The sequence below is a fragment of the Tupaia chinensis genome, unplaced genomic scaffold (genome assembly GCF_000334495.1).
Source record: "Tupaia chinensis unplaced genomic scaffold, TupChi_1.0 Scaffold144426_1, whole genome shotgun sequence".
Lineage (NCBI taxonomy): Eukaryota > Metazoa > Chordata > Mammalia > Scandentia > Tupaiidae > Tupaia > Tupaia belangeri.
In genome coordinates, this window is record NW_006204286.1 from 2,472,049 (window position 1) to 2,486,979 (window position 14,931).

Below are 14,931 nucleotides of genomic sequence, written 5' to 3' on the forward strand. Positions count from 1 at the left end.
TTTTGTAGTAGTATCTCATTATAATTTTATTTGTGATGTTGAAATCTTTTCATGTGCTTATTTGCCATTGATATGTTCTTTTCCTGTGAAATGTTTGGTTTTTTTTTCCATTTTTGAAGTAAATTGTTTGTTTAAATGCAGTTTTGAGAGTTCTTTCTTAATCTTTTTTTGAGAGTTCTTTCTTAATCTTTTTGTCACATTTGTGGTTTGCAGATATTTACTCCTATTTTGTAGCTTCATTTTGTTATCATCACATGAGCTTAAGCCATAAGAATTTTTTTTTTTTTGGAGACGTTTTTGCTATAGGGCGCATGCGCTCACCAGACAGACAGAGAGAGACAGAGAGATAGAAAGCGAGAAATCACCCCCCCCAGAGGGGATGGCCACGCTGCAATCCCTTCTCCTCCATTCTCCTCTCGGGATCTTGGGCACACACGCACATGCGCCGAGTTTAAGCGGTCTGGGACTTGAACCGCGGTCGACTACGTGGGAGTCCAGCAACATAGTCATTACGCTAACTGCTGGTCCCGAGATTTTTTTTTTTAAAGAATTGCTTTATTTAACTTTTTAAATTTAATTTGACCAGAGAGGGACAGAGAGTAAGAGAGGAGAAAAAGCAAACCACCAGGTCTGGGACTAGAACCATCATGTGGGAGCCCAGCACCTCTAACCACCATGCCACCTGATGGCCCAGCTATGAGAATTTTTTAAAAATTGAAAGAGGTTGGGGCCAGGAGGTTGCCTGGTGGTTAAGGTACTGGACTCACACATGGACAATCATGGTTTGATTCCCAGATATGGGGGCTTGAAAATCACAACTGGTGTGTGTGTACTTGCATACCCAAAATCCCACGAGGAGAATGGAGAAGGGATTGTGGTGTGGCCATCCTGCCAGGGGTTTGATTTCTCACTTTCTCTCTCTCTGTTTCTCTTTGCCTCACTCCAGCAAGTGAATGTGTCCTATGGCAAAAACCTAGAAGAAAAATCAATGAGATTCAAGTTATAATTTTCTTATGAATTATCATTTGCTGTCAAGTATAATCTGCGGCAATACACATAGAAAAATTTTTCTTATGTTTTTCTAGAAGTTTTATTTCAGTCACGGTCCATTTTGAATTAGTTTATTTTCATTTAAGGTATAAAATTTGTTTTTTTTTCCTACATATATCCATTTGCTCTAGCACCACAAATTTGTTATAACAGGTATTCTTTCTCTATTAATTACTTTTTAATCTCCGTAAAAATTAGTTGTGACTATTTATGCTAAGTCTATTCCTGGTTTCTCCTGTCTGACATTGATTTATGTTTGTATTCCTCTGCCAATACTACATAGTAGGCATTAACATAGCTATATGGTAGACCTAATTACCAGAATATAAATTTTCTCCCACATTATTCTTCTTTTTGGAGATTGTTTTAACTATAGGGTAGTTGGAAAAGTAATGATGTGTTTTTCTATGCAAAAATGTATTATGATTTTTCTGATGACTCAATATTCAAATCTTTTCTATAAAGACTTTTGGATGAGTTTGTCTATCTTTGCAAAACAAATGTTTTGAGGATGTATATAAGAACTGTATGAAACCAATAGATTAAGTTGGTGAAAACTGACAGTATTATGTTGAGTCTTACAATTTATGAAATATGTCACTTTGCTATTTAGTGTTTTTTGTGTCTTTCATCAGTGTTTTGTAATTTTCTTTCTTTTTTTTTTTTTTTGTTTTTGGAGAGGTTTATGCTATGGGGCATGTGCGCTTGCCAGAAAGACAGAGAGAGACAGAGAGATAGAAAGCAAGAAATTACCCCCCCAGGGGAGATGGCCATGCCGCAATCCCTTTATCCTTCATTCTCCTCTCGGAATCTTGGGCATGCATGCACATGTGCCTGGCGTGAGTTTAAGCCACAGGGTCTGGGACTCAAACCACATTCGTCTACATGGGAGTCCAGTGACATTGCCATTATGCCAACTGCTGGTCCCAATATTTTGTAATTTTCAGCATACAGATCATGTACATGTTTGTTTTCTTAAGTATATCCCCAGGGATTTCTTTATCTTTGGAATGGTTATATATGACATTGGGTTTTTACTTTCAGTTTCAGTATATTTGTTGTCAATATATAAAACTGTGATTTATTTTTACATGTTGATCTTGTATCCTGCAATCTTTCTAATTTTGCTTGTTAGTTCTAGAATGTTATTTATTTGGGAAGATTTCTTGGGATTTTCTATCTAAGCAATCATGTCAGCTTCAAGTAGAGATGGTAGATTGTTTACTTTTCAATTAGTGCATATTTTCTCACTTTTTTTTTCCTTCTTTCTTGCCTTATTGCAGAATCTAGAACTTACAGTACTTTATTGAGTAAGAGTAGAAGCAATGTGTGTTAATGGTTAAACTGTACCCTTCCCAAATTCATATGTTAAAATTCTAACCCACAATTACCTAAAAATGAGACTGCATTTGGAGGTTAAAGCCTTTTAAAAATTAACTAAGTTAGGGACCAGCAATTTAGCGTAATGGCTATGTTGCTGGACTCCCATGTAGTTGACTGCAGTTCTTATAGCAAAAACCTCTCCAAAAAAAAAAAAAATAAAATAACTAAGTTAAATTAAGAATATTAATGTGGGCCTTAATCCAAAGTGATGTATCCTTAGGGGAAAAGCATACTAAGACACAGAGACACACACAGAAGGAAGACCACAGAAAAATATAGATGGTCCCCTGCTTATGCTTTAAATTCGGATTTTTCTACTTCATAATGTTCTGAAAATGATATATATTCAGAATAAATAGTACTTTGCCTGCTCATACAATTGCACTGTTTTTCATTTTCAGTACAATGTTCAATTAATTACATAAGAAATTCAACACTTTATTATAAAATAGGCTTTAGTAAATGATGTTGCCCTACTCTAGGTGTTCGGAACATGTTTAAGGTAGGCTAGATTAATTTATGAATATGTCTCTCTATTATTTAGATCTTTTTTGCTTCTTTTATCAGTGTTTTATAATTTTGTTTGGTAGATTATGTGTAATAAATAAATTTTCAACTTAATTTCAACTTAAGACATTACCCGGGGGAATGGTCATTCCACGATACCTTCTCCACTCTCCTCTCAGGATTTTGGGCATGCATGCGTGCATATGCACCCACTGTGTTTTTTAAGCCACCAGGTCCAGGACTCAAGCAGCATGGTCGGCCATATAGGATCCAGTCACCCCAACCAGCACACCACTTGCTGATCCATTATTATTATTATTATTATTAATAGATATTTGTTTAGATTTTGCTCTAGGGTGTGTGTGATTGCCAGAAAGACAAGACAGAGAGAGAGAAAAGGAGAGAGGGAGAGACAGAAGTAAAGTAAGAAACTGAAAGACTGGAATATATAACAGGTTCCAAAAGAAACCAACCATGCTGACTCTTTGATTTCAGACTTCTAGCCTCCATAATTGTAATAAAATACATTACTATTGTTTAACTCATCAGGTCTATAGTATTTGCTCTGGCAGTTTTAGCAAACTAATTCAGTAAACATCCTTGCTTTGTTTCCAGTCTCAAAAGAACTGGTGAGTATGCTGTTATTTATAGTTTTGTTTCTTTTTTTAGATATTATTTAGCAAGTTGAAGAAGTTTCCCTTCTATTATTTTGTGATAGTTTGTATCATGTGTGGGTGCTGGGTTTTATGGAATCTCTTTTTATGTTTATCAATATGATCTTATGAATTATTTTTCTTTAGCATTTTACCAAGGTGATTTATATTGATCATTTAAAAAATTATTTAACCTGCACTGTAAAACTGAAAAAAAAATTCACCTGGTGAGAGTGTGTAATTATTTTTATGCATTACTTTGTTCAATTTACTATTTTGATTTTGTTGAATGTTTTTGTTTTGTTTTGTTTTTTGGTTTTCATAAACTCTGGAGAGATATTTATCCATAGTTTCTCTTTTTACAACTGTCTTCGTATGGTTTTGTTATCAGAGTAATAATGGCCTCATTAAATGACTAAGAAGTATTCTCCTGTCTATTTGCTACAAGAAATTATATAAAATTGCAACTTTTTTACTCTTGAATTATGGAAGAATTCATCAGTAACATCATTTGGGCCTAGGAATTTCTCTTTGGGGGCTTTTTGTTACAAATGTAATTTATTTAGTGGCTATAGAGATGATAAGATTATCTGTTTTATTTTTATTACGCGTTGGCAGTGTTTAGTTTGTCTTAGTTGGCTCAAGTTGCCACGAGAAAATACCATAGATGGCACTGGCCCCAGCCCCAGCTCCAGCTCCTGTCACAACCCAGCTCTCCTAACCTCAGAGCCCCACCTCTTCCCTGCCAGAAAGGGCAACCCCCATCTCTCCAGCAGAGCCTAGTCATATCTGCAGCCTTCTGGCAAGTCAGAGAAACTGAGGCAGGTCCTTTCACTCACCTCGGCTCCAGCTCCTGCTCCAGCCTCAGACCAACTCTCCCATCCTCAGACCTCCCCCTCTCCTGCCAGAAAGGCCAGTCTCCAGCTTTCCAGCAGAGCCCAGTTCCATTTACAGCCCCCTGGCCAGTCAGGAAAACTGAGGCAGGACCTGTCACTGGCCCTAGCCTCAGCTCCAGCTCCAACCCCAGCCCAGCTGTCCCAATCTCAAAAAACCCCTCCTCCATGCCAGAAAGGTAGGCTGTTTATTTTTCTTCTTTCTTTTGCTAATTTCCTACTTCTCCTTACCCTATAGAATAGTCCCCTAGCTCTCCAGCAGAGCTCAGTTCCGTTCTATCTGTAGCCCCCTGGAGAAATCGTGTGCCACAGTTTTCTTTTTTCTCTTTCATACTCTTTTTTATTTCCTCTTATATTGTCATCTTATCCTCATCCTCTACCAGCCCAGAGGGACTAGACAGGTCTAGAATCATAGTTCTCAAATAGCCCTTTTGCTGAACTACCTGCAAAAAAGGAGAAACTATTCTTTTGACACCTGAGTAGAAGACTCTTTCTGTGGGGACCACATTGCTAAACACAATAGAAGAGAGATTTTGGCACACATCAATTTGCAGTAAAAGGAAACCAAACTTATTCCCAGGGGCAGAAACATTCTCCAAAAAGGTATCCAAAAGTGAATACATCACCAAATGGCTAGAAGTAGAAGAGCCTCAGGTTTGAAGAAAGCAGGAACTATATCTCCATCAAAAGAACACAATAACTCTACTCCATCTCTTAAAAAAAAAAATACAGAAGTTACCAAAATGTCAGAGAAAGAGTCCAGAACATTCATAATGACAAATCTCTATGAGTTGGAACAGAAAAGAGACAATGAACTCCAGGAGATGAGAAAATCCTTCCATGATTTGAAAGAAGAAATGGTCACTATAAGAATCAGATTATTAGAGATGAAGGCTGTAATACAGAAAATCAAAAACTCTCTTGAAAGTATTAAAAGCCAATTAGATCATGCTCAAGATTAAGTCTCCAATCTAGAAAAAAATCACCAAAAAAAAAAAAGAACATAAGCAGAATATATGAGAAATACTAGTTTCTACTAGATTCCATTAAACATCCAAACATCCAAATAATTGGTATCCTGGAAGGTGAAGAGACTAATAAGGGCATTGGTAATCTATTCTATGAAATCTTAGAAGAAAACTTTCTAAACCTAGAGAGAGTCACTCAAATACCCACACCCAAGAAGATCTTCCCCCAGCACATCATAGTCAGATTGACCAAAACTGCAAAGACAAGATACTAAAATTTGCAAGAGAGAAACATCAAGTTAATTTCAAAGGATATCCCATCAGACTAACATCAGACCTCTCATCGGAAACAATGGGGACCAGCAGTTAGCGTAATGGCTATGTCGCTGGACTCCCACGTAGTTGACTACGGTTCGAGTCCCGGACCCGGTGGCTTAAACTCATGCTGGGCGCGTGTGCATGCCACATATTTAAAGTGTTAAGAGAGAAACAATTTCAACCAAGATTATTATATCCAGCAAGATAATCCTTCATATGGGAAAAAAATGATTAAAATCTTCTCAGACAAATAAACCTGAAAAAATTTGCCAACACCAGACCATCTCTTCAAGAAATTCTGAAGAGTTCTATTCCAGAAATACTAAAGAATGAACAGGTAGAAATAAGAAAATAAAAGAAAACCAAGACTGTGGCCAATTTAAATTTAAGAACAAGTCCAGAAATATTACTAACAACATTGAATGTTAACTGATTATATTCTCCAATGAAGAGACACGAACTGCCTGAATGGAAAAAACAAAACAAACAGAAAACAAACAGAAACTTTCTATCTGTTGCCTACAAGAAAAGCATCTAATGGATAAAGAAATACATAGACTAAAAGTGAAGGGCTGGAAAAAGGTACTCCATGCAAATGAGCTGGAGTTACAATACTAATTTCTGGAAAAATAGGCTTTAAAACAAAAAAAGGTTCAAAGAGACAAAGAAAGGCACTATATAGTAGTAAAAGGGTTAATCCATCAAGAAGATATAATGTTAATAAATATCTATGCACCTAACTCAGGAGCACCCAAATATATGAAGACTATTAGATCTAAAAGGAGAGATAGACTGCAACACAAAAATTGTTGGAGACCTTAACATCCCACTATCTCCTCTGGATATAGATCTGATAGAGCATCTAGACAAAAAACAAGTAAAGAGATAAAGGATCTAAATGATACCATAAATCAAATGGACTTCACAGACATCTATAGAGCCTTCCACCCCAAAACCGCAAGATACACTTTTTTCTAACCCCCACATGGGATCTTTACTAAGATTTACCACATGATAAGATGCAAAGCAAACCTCTACAGAATCAAAAGTATAGAAATTATATCCAGCATCTTCTCCAATCATGATGAAATTAAACTTTATATTAATTTCAAGAAAAACCCTCAAAAATACATAAATACTTGGAAACTAAATAACCTACTCCTCAATGACTTCACAACTACTGAAGAAATAAAGACTGAAATAAAAGGATTCTTGGAAGAAAATTATAATAAGGACATGAGATTCCATAATCTTTGGGACACTGCAAAAGTAGTCATAAGAGGGAAGCTCATAGCAATTAGTGCACATAAAAAGAAGATGGAAAGAAGGCAAATCGACCACTTAACATCATGCCTCAAAGAACTGGAAAAGCAACAGCAAAAAAATCCAATAAACTTCAGGAGAAAAGAAATAATAAAGATCTGAGCAGAAATAAATGAAATTGAAAACAAACAAACTATACAGAAAATAAATTATAGTAAAAGTTGGCTCTTTAAAAAGATAAACAGAATTGATACACCACTAGTGAGACGAATTAAGAAGGAAAGAGAAAGGAACCAGGTAAATCAAATCTGCAATGAAGCAGGCCACATAACAACAGACATAATAGAACTACAAAACATCATTAGAGGATACTATGAACAACTATACGACAACAAACAGGAAAATCTGGATGAGATGGACAAATTCCTGGACACATATAATCTACCAAAATTAAGTCAGGAAGATGTAGAAAGTCTGAATATGTCCATAACAAGCCAGGAGATTGAATCAGGAATAAGTGACTTCCAAACAAAGAAAAGCCCTGGTCCTAGTGGCTTTACTTCTGAATTCCACAAAAGGTTAAAAGAAAAATTAACCCCCATTCTTCTGAAGTTATGTTTAAATATCCAAAAGGTTGGAACTCTCCCAAATTCATTCCATGAAACCTACATCACCATTACCCTTAAAACAGACAAGGACAGGACAAGGAAGGAAAACTATAGACCAATGTCTCTGATGAAAATTCTCAACAAGATATTAGGAAATCTTATCCAACAACATATAAATAAGATTATACATCATGACTAGGTAAGCTTTATTCCAGGGATGCAAGTTTGGTTCAACATATGGAAAACCATAAATGTAATACACCATATTAACAGAAAGAAAGATAAAAACCAAATGATCATATTAATTCATTCAGAAAAAGCATTTGATAAGATACAACATCCCTTCATGATCAAGAATCTCAGGAAAATAGGTGTAGAACACAATAAAAGCTATCTATCAAAAACCCATAGCTAACATTATCCTGAATGGGAAAAAGCTGAAAGCTTGTCCACTAAAAACTGGTACAAGACAAGGAAACCTACTTTTTCCACTCCTTTTTAATATAGTACTGGAAGTCCTCGCCAATGCAATCAGAAAAGAGAATAAAATTAAAGACTTTCTAAGAGCAAAAGAGGAGGTGAAACTACCTCTATTTGCAGATTACATGGTTCTATACATAGAAGACCCGATGGTATCCATGAAAAAGTTCCTAGAAGTAATAAACACAGTAAAGTTGCAGGAAATAAAATCAAGATACAGAAATCTATAGCATTTCTATATAAGAACCGCAGACAGACTGAGATAGAACTGAAAAAAAGTGATTCCATTTACCATAGCCACCCAAAGTATAAGATACCTAGGAATAAATCTAACCAAAGAAGTTAAAGACCTCCACAAGAAAAACTATGAGAAGTTAAAAAAAGAAATTGAAAATGACACAGAAAAGTGTAAGGATCTCCCATGATCCTGGATTGGCAGAATTAATATAATCAAAATGGCAATTCTACCCCAATTAATCTACCTATTTAATGCAATGCCAATCAAAGTGCCAGAGACATTCTTTACAGATCTAGGAAAGACAATCATACAATTTGTCTGGAATCATAAAAGACTTTGTATTGCCAAAGCAATCCTGCACAAGAAGAGTGGAGTGGGAGGCATCTCACTCCCTGATCCCAATATATACAACAAAGCTTGTGATAATCAAAACAGCATGATATTGGCACAGAAAGAGACAGGAGGACCAGTGGAACAGAATAGAGTCCCCAGAAATAAACTCCCCAAAATATAGCCAAGTGATTTTTGACAGAGTACCAGTCAATCCAGTGGGAAAAGGAAAACCCCTTTAGCAAATGGTGCTGGAAAAACTGAGTATCCACCTGCAGAAAAATGAATCTTAACCCCTATCTCTCCCCATTTACAAAAATCAACTCAAAGTGGGTCAAAGATCTAAACCTAAGACCCCAAAATATAAAACTTTGACTGGAAAACACTGGGAAAACTCTGTGAGGCATTGGGGTAGGCAAAGACTTCTTTAATAAGACCCCCAAAGCATAGTCAATAATCTCAAAAATAGAGGGACCAGCAGTTGGCATAATGGCACTTGCCAATGGGGTATGGTTTCTCCTCAAACCCTTCTCCTCCATTTTTCCAGCTAGTCAGGATTTAAGGTACATAGGCACATGTGGCCGGTGTGTTTTTCAAGCTGCTGAGTTGTGTTGAACTGTGATTGGTCATGTGAGATTGGATTTCCTTAATCTCTTGCTATAAAACCACTGCTCATTACTTTTTTAAATATAATTGTCCTAAGCATTTCTTCTGTATGTATAGATAACCATGTCAGATGTTATTATAATTTGTTTCAACCGTTAAATATAATTTAAAACACTCAAGAGAATGTTCTTGTTTTATTCCTGAAGTTCAAAGAGAGTTGGGGTTCTCTGGTACAGCTTATGGAGAGGTGAAGCTTTGTGTTGGTTAGCCCCACCTTTCCCCACCATGAAGACTCATTGCTGCCAGATGGAGATGAAAGTTTATGCCATTGAACTCCACTGATACACTCCCTTGTTCAGTAGGGCAGATAATGGAATTTTCAGCTGCCTCCTCAGACACTAAGTACCTGGAAATTAAACTGCTGCCATGTGTTTTTTCCAGACAGATGATAATAGATTAGCTCTTTCTGCTTTGCCTTGCTGACCCCATTCTGTGGGAAAATCAAAATGTTGCTTTTTTTTCTGTTGGGGAGTGGAGTGTACTTAGGAGTGACAGATATTATCAAAAATGTATTATATTGTTGGGACCAGCAGTTAGCGTAATGGCTATGTTGCTGGACTCCCATGTAGCTGGCCGCGTGGTTCGAGTCCCGGACCCAGTGGCTTAAACTCACTCTGGGCGTGTGTGCGTGCATGCCCAAGATCCTGAGAGGAGAATGGAGGAGAAGGGATTGCAGTGTGGCCATCTCCCCTGGGGGGTGATTTCTCGCTTTCTGTCTCTCTGTCTCTGTCTGTCTGGCGAGCGCACGTGTCCTATAGCAAAATCCTCTCCAAAAAGTAAAAAAAAGAAAAAAATGTATTATATTGTTAATTTATCCTTTTATGCAATTTTTTTTAAATTAGGGAGTACAGATTATATCATTTGTTTGTGTCTGTAGGTGGCTCCGTGTTGCAGGCCTACGTAATGCTCTCTATGGGACATATGGGAGGGAATGCAAAAAAGAAACAAGGGGCTCATCCTCACTACCATGTTGTTCATCAATCCTGAAGTCTCTAGGCAATTTACCTCATCTTTCAGAGTTCCTATGCTTGTGTGTTTATTCTTATGTTTTAGCAATAAAGGGAAACATGTAGGAAGAATGAAACTATCCCACCTTGACAGAACCAGAAGTCCTTACACGTGCATTTAAGAAAAAATAATATAACTTTGTGCTTAGAATTACAGAAAGATGTTCAGGTCACTATAAACAACTAAGAAATTTGAAGCACAAGACTCTGAGGATCTTTTTGCATTACATATGTGGTATCTGAGAAAACCTTTTATTTAGACTAAATTTTCTCATAAAAGTTAAAATAATCCTTGGTGCTGCTTAAATTTTTAAAAACATAACTGGAGCCAGCAGGTGGCATAGTGGTTACATTACTGGACTCCCACATGGTCAACTATGGTTTGAGTCCCAGATCTGGTGACTTGAAACTCACACGAGGCATGTGTGTGTGTACATGTCTAAGATCCTGGGAAAAGAATGGAGAAGGAATTGTGGCATGGCCATCATTCCTAGGGGAGCGATTTCTCATTTTCCCTCTCACTGTCTCCGTCTCTCTCCAGTGAGCACAAGTACCCTAAGGCAAAAACCTCTAAAAAATGGAGGAGGAGGATAATCAAATACTGCAGCAAAATCCCTGGAAAAACGTATTTTTTTAACACCAACTCCATCTGAGTAAAACTTGTCTCTAGAGCCATCACTGAAAAAAAAATCAATTAGGAAGTTAAATATGTCAGATTATAATAGATATTTTCAAGCTTCGTGAAGGTTTTTCCTTCCTGTGCTGCTGAAAATTCACTTGGTATAAAATGATGGTCAAAAGTTAAAAATATGGGGACCAGCAGTTAGCATAATGGCTATGTCGCTGGACTCCCATGTAGTCGACCACAGTTCAAGTCCCAGACCTGGTGGCTTAAACTCACGCCAGGCGCTTGTGCGTGCATGCCCAAGATCCTGAGAGGAGAATGGAGGAGAAGGGATTGCAGCGTGACCATCCCCCCTGGAAGGTGATTTCTCTCTTTCTGTCTCTCTTTCTCTCTCTGTCTGGCGAGCACATGCGCCCTATAGCAAAAACCTCTCCAAAAAAAGAAAAAAAAAAGTTAAAAATATGAAAAGTAGTCATGACAAGGGGCTCTAAAATGCCTACTCATATTAACCCCCAAAAAATAATTATGACAAACTGAGAAAAACATATTTAAAAAATATTTTCTTAAAAATTATCAGTATATGAGCTATTATTGAAACTGCTGAAGTATTGCTACTGGATTTAAAAACAAGGAGTTCAGTGTGTACCTAAGAAAGAATAAGCTTGTCCTGTCATGGAAACAGAAGCCAGACTGTAATGGGTTGAAAATTTATGGGAGTTAATGAAGACAAGCCTTGGGAAATTTAGCTGAGAGTAGAGCATCTGTGGTGGGAGAATAGGACTATTTGATATGGCACTAGTTGAGGTTTATTTGCTTTTAATTAGAAAGGTTTTAACAGTATTAAGCACTAGAAAAGAAAATACAGTAGAAGTTAGAAGAGATAAGAGAACAAAGACTACTAATGTAAATTTCCGGAAGAAACCAAGGAAATGGGGTCCAGAACAGACATGAAAGGATAGTCTTTTTAAATTTTTCTTTTGAGAGGATTTTGCTATAGGGCATGTGCCCTTGCCAGAAAGACAGAGAGAAAGAGACAGAAAGTGAGAAATCACCCCCCAGGAGGGATGGTCATGCTACAATCATTCTCCTCTCGGGATCTTGGGCACGCACGCACACACGCGCACCGTGAGTGAGTTTAAGCCACCTGGTCTGGGACTCGAACCGCGGGCAACTACATGAGAGTCCAGTGACATAGCCATTACGAAAACTACTGGTCCTGAAAGGATAGTCTTTATATAGAATAAAAGGGCAAGAGAGGGATGGATATGTAAAGATTTAGTGGCAAGATCATAAAGACACTTTCTTAACTAATACCTCTGTGAAATTCAGAAGACTGAAGGATCGATGTATAGGAGAAAAAAAGGCCTAATGTCAGGCAAATTAAGACAATGAGCTGCTAGAGAACTGTAGATTAACACTGCAGTGTTTAGAGCTTAGTTTAGTTTGGTGATTATGAGTATTTATGGATAATAACATTCTTTTAGGTGTGTTTTTGGTTCACAGCAGCACTCAGCTACATGGGACGGATTTTTTTTTTTTTTTTCAGATATATTCAACAAAATGATAGAAGAGAATTCAGCATTAGTATGAGTCATTGAAATAATAAATCGTACCAGCTGAGCTAAATGGAGAATGAAGTAAAAACAAGAAAAGGTTGACTGATAAAAAAAATTAAGTTATTGGCATGCTAGTCCTGGTAAGCTAAAAGAAGAATCAGAGTGTGAATAATTTAGAAGGTAAGGTGTTTGAAGCAGTAATTTAGGGATTACAACAGTTTAAGATAGTGAGAAAATTTATTACATGACAGTGAGAATAAGTAGTGAATGAATGGATGAGGTCAAAAGAAATAAGGAATTCAAATAAAGTGAAATGAAAAGGTAGTGGATGTACTATTGACCTGGATTTTTAAATCAGCAGGAGTGGTGGCATGATTTGCAGTAAATACAGTACTATGCATTATGGGTTGAATTGTGTTCCCCCTGAAAGTCTCTGTGTTACAGTCTTAACCCCTAGTATCTCAGAATGTGACTGCATTTGGAGATTGGTTCTTTAAAGATGTAATTAAAGGCACCAGCAGTTGGTGTAATGGCTATGTCACTGGACTCCCATATAGTCGACCATGGTTTGAGTCCTAGACTAGGTGGCTTAAACTCACGCCAGGCACGTGTGCATGTGTACCCAAGATCCCAAGAAAGGAGAATGGAGGAGAAAGGATTGCGGCATGGCCATCCCTCCTGGGGGGGGTGATTTTTTGCTTTCTGTCTCCCTATCTCTCTCTGTCTTTCTGGTGAGTGAAAAAAAGCCTTTAAAAAAAAAAAGATGCAATTAAGTAAAGATGAAGTCATTAGAATAGGCCCTAATCCATTGACTGATATTCTCATAAGAATAGATTAGGACACAGACACACACAGAAGAAAGATCATGGGAAACCATGTTAAATTAAAAAAAAACATTTTAACAGTTATTAAAACACTAAGAAAGGCTCATTCATGGTAGCTCAGGGAGTCAGAGTGCTGCTATGCAATGCTGGAGATTATGTAAAAAGGCTCCAGGTTTGTGCTGTGGGTCCATCTTAATATAGCCATTATCCCAGCTGGCTGCAGAGCTTGGGGGAGGATCATGGCATGAAGACCCATTGAGGATATTTATCTTTCTCTCTATTTGTCTTTCAGGAAATAATAAATAAACACAACAAACAAACAACAAAACACTAAGGAAGACTTTATTTGTGAATACTGTGGTAGATTTCAAAACTATTGCAATAGGACCCAGCCATGGTGGCATGCATTACAAAAGACACTTTGCTCTACAGATTGAGACCACGTGGGAAGCCTGAGTTTGATTCCTGATCCAACATAAAGGCTGAGATAGTGTCACACTCCTACTCAAGAGACAAGGCAGGAGAATTATGAGCTTAAGGATAGTCTGGGTAACAGATCAGGACCCTGCCAGTAAAAGAGCCAGGCACATTTGATACAAAGTAGTCAAATATGGAAGATCTATTGCTGAGTGAAGAAAGTCAGGCTATGAAAGAGAGATATGGTATGTCTCTACTCAATATATACCGGTTATCTGACTTCTATGGTAGAGATTAAAAGATTGGAAAACCTAAAAGCAGTGAAAATAGTTATGGACATTGGAGACAGTGTGGAGGGAGGGTGGGAGAAGGGAAGAGTACAGGGAAGGAAATCAGGGAGAAAAAGTAGAGAGGCAAGACATTTGCGGGACACAGAAATGGTTTATTGCCTGTTGATGATAATGTATATAGTATTCTCAACTGGACTGGTCTGAGGTATATCTCATGATCAGTAAATTCTCTTTGCAAGCCAAATGATGTATAGTGATCTAATGTTTAAAATAATAATAATAATAATAGTAGTAAATAGATAAATAAAAAGAAGAAAAAAGAAAAAGAGCCAAGCATGGTAGCAAGCATCTGCAGTCCCAGCTGAAAGGCTAAGGCAAGATGATTATGACACAGTAAGACCCTGTCTTAAAAAAAATAAAAAGTAAAAAATCAAGCAAACAAACAAAAAACTTACTGCAATACATTGGGTTAACTCCCAATATGGCAAAGACAACTGGGAATTTAGGCAAAAAGCAGAGTAAGGAGGTCAATGGATGAAAAATTATTAAGAAGAGACATTAAGGGAAGAAGAATTCTTGCTAAACCAACATAACAAGAATCTTATTGAAAGCAGACCAAAAGCTTACATATTAAAAATGTAGAGTGAGGATCAGCAGTTAGCGTAATGACTATGTCACTGAACTCCCATGTAGTTGGCGGTGGTTCAAGTCCTGGATCTGGTGGCTTAAACTAATGCCAGGTACTTGTGCGGGCATGCCCAAGATCCTGATAGGAGAATAGAGAAGAAGGGATTGCAGCGTGGCCACCCCCCCCTCGGGGGTGATTTCTCGCTTTCTGTCTCTCTGTCTTCCTGG

The 14,931-nt window shown here is 37.3% G+C and overlaps 1 pseudogene; it reads left to right on the plus strand.

Moving 5' to 3' along the window:
• Positions 1-2,926: 2,926 nt before the first annotated feature.
• Positions 2,927-14,931, plus strand: part of LOC102494630 (ubiquitin-conjugating enzyme E2 R2-like) — a 19,239-nt pseudogene continuing 7,234 nt past the window's right edge.